This window comes from Panulirus ornatus, chromosome 7 (assembly GCF_036320965.1).
Source record: "Panulirus ornatus isolate Po-2019 chromosome 7, ASM3632096v1, whole genome shotgun sequence".
Taxonomy (NCBI): domain Eukaryota; kingdom Metazoa; phylum Arthropoda; class Malacostraca; order Decapoda; family Palinuridae; genus Panulirus; species Panulirus ornatus.
Window position 1 is genome coordinate 4,511,047 of NC_092230.1, and position 5,000 is coordinate 4,516,046.

At 48.3% G+C, this 5,000-nt stretch overlaps 1 protein-coding gene across 1 annotated transcript in view; it reads right to left on the minus strand.

Annotated features, from left to right (window-relative positions):
• LOC139749382 (uncharacterized) overlaps positions 1 to 5,000 on the minus strand; it is a 205,282-nt gene that overhangs the window by 168,378 nt on the left and 31,904 nt on the right. The gene's annotated exons all lie outside the window — the stretch shown is intronic.

Genomic DNA, 5,000 nt, shown 5'->3' on the forward strand with positions numbered 1-5,000 from the left:
ATCTACCTTTCTGGTTACACATACCTAACTCATCTACCTTTCTGGTTACACATACCTACCTCACATCTACCTTTCTGGTTACACATACCTACCTCACATCTACCTTTCTGGTTACCCATACCTACCTCACATCTACCTTTCTAGTTACACATACCTACCTCACATCTACCTTACTACTGTTCTACTTCAGTTATCCTGACACTTTACAGATACAAATCACCTTCTTCTACAAATACAACCGTAATACAGCTTTAACAACAACGAATCACATTTCTAACATACCAACTGTATGCTTGGTTAACACGTGATGAACAGGTTTTTAACTTGAACACCACGAAGTACTACGTAACCACTGATCAAACTACACGCGTGTCCACTGTAACAAATTCATCGCATACGACCACTTTATAATTATTTCTTATTTTCGGTAAATAATAAATAAATACAAACAAGAGCGTTAACAATCTGACATACAAATGTTACTTCCATGGTTGTGACACTAAAACCAGGTCGTCATGACACCAACACGTCTGCATGACACACACACACACCCGCTCTTCATGACACCAACCCACGTTTGCATGACACCAATACTGTTTGTATGACACCAATACCGTTGGCATGACACCAGCAACGTCTTCATGACACCAACACACACGTCTGCATGACCATCCACATGGCACCAGTCACCTTTTACCATTCCCTCCCTCCCCGTGACACATGACACGTGGTATGGCCACACGGCATGACAGCAGGTAACCAGTATATGACAACGGGAGGGGGGGGGGGGGGGGGGGGTGCGTACGTCACTTACACCCTCGGCCCGGAAGCAAAGCTGACGGCTGACGGTCAAGGTCCTGACAGTGAAGAACACCCCCCCCCCCACCCCACACACCCCTTATCACAAAGCTACCACACTGGTCCCGCTCCCCCAGCAGTCGCATGTATCACAGCAGTTACCATCACACTGTAATGACCAATAACCTCGTTATTTGTAACTTACCTCCGTCCCAGCTCACGGTACGTAACAGATTACGTAACGCTTCTGAAGGTGGGCTGGTGGGTGGAACGGGTGGGTGGGTGGAAGCAGGAGGCTTCAGCCATCTGCTGGTTAAGCGTCACAAGGCTTCCCCAGCCTGCTGACCTGTTATGACCCTGTACCTGTCAGCCACCGGCTCAGGTCAATGGCTCACACCATTACCCACACACACACACACACACACACACACAACCACCAATACATATATACATTCATCTGCCTGTAATTACCCCAGCACCAATTTCTATTACACTCCTGGTGTTACCCAGGGCCTTTCTGAAGGCTCCTGCAGCCTGTGGGGTGGCGCTCCTTACAGCACCAGGGGAATGTGGATTCCTTGAGAGTGAAAATATCTCTGGCGAGGTTGTACAGCGGCGCCAAAAGGTGAATTTTTTTTCCTCGCGGTGTAACCTCGGGCATGTGGAGTACAGTCACTCTCTCTCTCTCTCTCTCTCTCTCTCTCTCTATATATATATATATATATATATATATATATATATATATATATATATATATATATATATATATATATATTCCTATGAGTCCACGGGGAAATGAAACACGAAAAGTTCCCAAGTGCACTTTCGTGTGATAATCACATCATCAGGGGAGACACAAGAGAGAAATATAACAGTCAGTTGATATACATCGAAGAGACGAAGCTAGGACGCCATTTGGGGCTGGAAATCCTCCCCTCTCTTTTTTTTTTTTTCCAAAGAAAGGAACAGAGAAGGGGGCTGGATGAGGATGTTTCCTCAGAGGCCCAGTCCTCTGTTCTTAACGCTACCTCGCTGACGCGGAAAATGGCGAATAGTATGAAAGAAAAAGATATATATATATATATATATAAGTATATATATATATATATATATATATATATATATATATATATATATATATATTGGAGACCAATCACAGACATAAGTCCACATCAACACTAGGCCATAATTGAAATGTAGAGAGGTTAATGAATGGGAAAGAGAAGAAACGAGGGAAATATCTAAGAATTTTGGAGGAAGTCAAAAACCTGTCTTTTACAATATGCCAGGTCAAAGTTATTGCTTAAGACATGAGAAGAGTTCTAAAACTTCGTGGTGTTGGTAAAGAATTAGTTATCAAAACGGCCCACTCTTGAGTTGCCGACGGCCACACAGTGATCACGTGACGCAGCAGCTTAACAGAGTATTGCGTGGTCTAGCTAGTGGTGGGGGGGGCACACAGGCAGCCAGCCCTCGGGAGCATAAAAACTAAAGTAATACCTATAAAGGGAGAGTACACACACACACACACACACAATATATATATATATATATATATATATATATATATATATTCCTTAATCTGTTTTACGCCAGGTACCATTCACGGACCAGCACCAAAGTCGGTCGTAAGCTGGCTGCACTGCTTGGGATTCACACACACAGGTACCCTCCCGTGAGACCTACATGCACCTGGCAAAAGCGTGCGTGCGTGTGTGCGCGCGCGCGGGGGAGGAGGGGGGGGGGGGGAGAAGAAGAACCCCCCTCCTCCTCCTCCCCAGCCAAGCTCATCCCACAGGATCACCAGCTCCACCCTTGCTCCAGTCCCCACCTTCCCCAGCCAGCCGCCCATCCTCTCCTCCACCAGCAATACTTGGCCATTCCTACCACGGCCTCGCCGTCACCCACGAGCATCCACCGCGCCACACGTGGTATACTGATGAACCACACCACTTCTCCCCCCCCCCCGGCCCGCCCTCCCCACACACACACACACACACACACACACAAAACCTGACCACCCCTCACGTCATTTTCTTTCCACGATCCTTCAACACTGGCAGGAGGCGTGAGGGTAGGACTGTGACATCCCGTGTCTCGCCCCCGTATTGGCTGACCAGCGAATGGGGTCATGTCGCCCTCGTTCACTCCTCGGCTTTTGGGCCACACTCGCACATACACCCCCCCCCTCCACGCCTCTGAACATCTCCCTCAAGACTCCCTCCTAACAAAATCAACAAATTAAAAGTAAGATTTACGCCTGGAGACGTTAATGTGAGGTAGAACGAAGTGAGGTGTGGACGGGGAGGGAGGAAGCACAGCGACCTGTTGCCCGACACCCGGAGGCCAGCTGGGATTGTAGTCCGTCCTGGAAAGAATGTCTCTTTTTTTTTTTTTTTCCTAGGTGGGATGACGGCTATAGCCGTGGGCACAGGTTGGACCTGAGGTGGGTCATGTGCTGATCTGGGTCTCCTCAACACCGGTAGCGGGAGGCAACTACCTACACACCAGAGGGGTACTATTGGCAGCGGGGTTTTTAGTGTGGCAGCAGCGCTACAGCTGCTGTCGAGTTCCCTTCCTTGGCCAAGGTGTCTCTCTTTTCTTTCAGCCTCACATACACGTGTGTTGCTGGTATTCAGTGAAAAAAAAAACAATATCTTACACCCGAAACTCGACATGGAACTCACAACAACTCTCATATTCTGAACTCATAAAATTTCCCTGTGGTGAGGACCTAACCCTTGGCCAAGCGGCCAAGCCTCGTCTTGGCCGAGTAAAATCCATGATCAAAACCTCGACATATGTCAAGCACGCACGCATGCTTGGTGCTCCATGCCAATAAAAAAAAAATAATAATATATACCCAATCTTTTTCAACAAAGGCAAAGGGGACAGCCCCACCACTTGAAGGCAGGAGAGCAGGCCCATCTCACGCGTTCGATTGAACGAGGTATACACACAGATTTATATACCCTCCCTTCCCCATGGGAGAGGAGGGTGTGTGTGTGTGTGTGTGTGTGTGTGTGTGTGTGTGTGTGTGACGCCATAAGCTTTTATCAACGCTACAATCAGCCGTTATCACCACACAATACCCTCCTCCTCCACCAGGACATGTGGACGCCGCTGAGTCATCCACCACCTCCATCCACGAAGGGTACCGGGGTCTCTGGACGAAGCAGTAGATAAAGAGCGATAGAAAACATCGGCAGAATAACGTGGCCAACCCATTACCTGCGCGCGGCACAAACGTACGGAGGTCCATCACATGACTTCAAGTAGGTGTGAGGTCCCACAACACCTGTGTTATGCCACCGATTCACAACACAAACCGAAGGCAAGTTGTAGTGAAGTCAAAGAATGCAAAGGAGGTGTTCCACAAGTATCCTGTGAGCCATTAGTTCACGTCACAAAGGTAAAAAATAAAATAAATACTCAAGAAATGCGCAATGGCAATTCCCTCACAACACAAACTGGTGCGGAGTAAAAGCATAAATACCTACATACGGGGTTGTGATGTGGCATTAGCTCATAACACAATCGTTACTAAACATCGAAGCAGCTTCACACGCAACGAAGAGGGTGTCCACGCACTTGCTGTGCGTCAACGACTCGACAAAACACATGTTAGAAACATCAACAAAGAGCTCTCGAACTCACACAGGCTTGGGTGACACCAGACATACCTCACAACCCCCAGCGGGATCATGAAACATTCATCCCTCGTCCAACGAGCCGGAGCGCATAAATATACACCATGATATGATCCCCCCCCCCTCGACAATGCATAGGTGTTAGGAGCGCGCTCGCGCGCCTCTCTAGTAATTTACCCGGGTTGTGCCATCGTATTTCGCACACCAGTGAGCTCTATTAAACCAGGTCACCAAAGCTGTACAACACGGTTGAATTGGGGGGGGAGGGGTAGTATCAATTGGCCCCTTGTGTACTTAGTCTATGATGACGTACGCGATGGGGGGCTGCTCATCATTACAGACACGGGTCAGGATGCGTTGTAACCAAGGTCATCTGATGATGGGGTAACCCCCCCCATTACACCTACGGGTTCATGCCTTCCTCGTCATCGTCAGCCCACATCACATCATGCTTCCTCCTCGTCAGCCCACACCACATCATGGTTCCTCGTCATCGTCAGCCCACACCACATCATGCTTCCTCGTCATCGTCAGCCCACATCACATCATGCT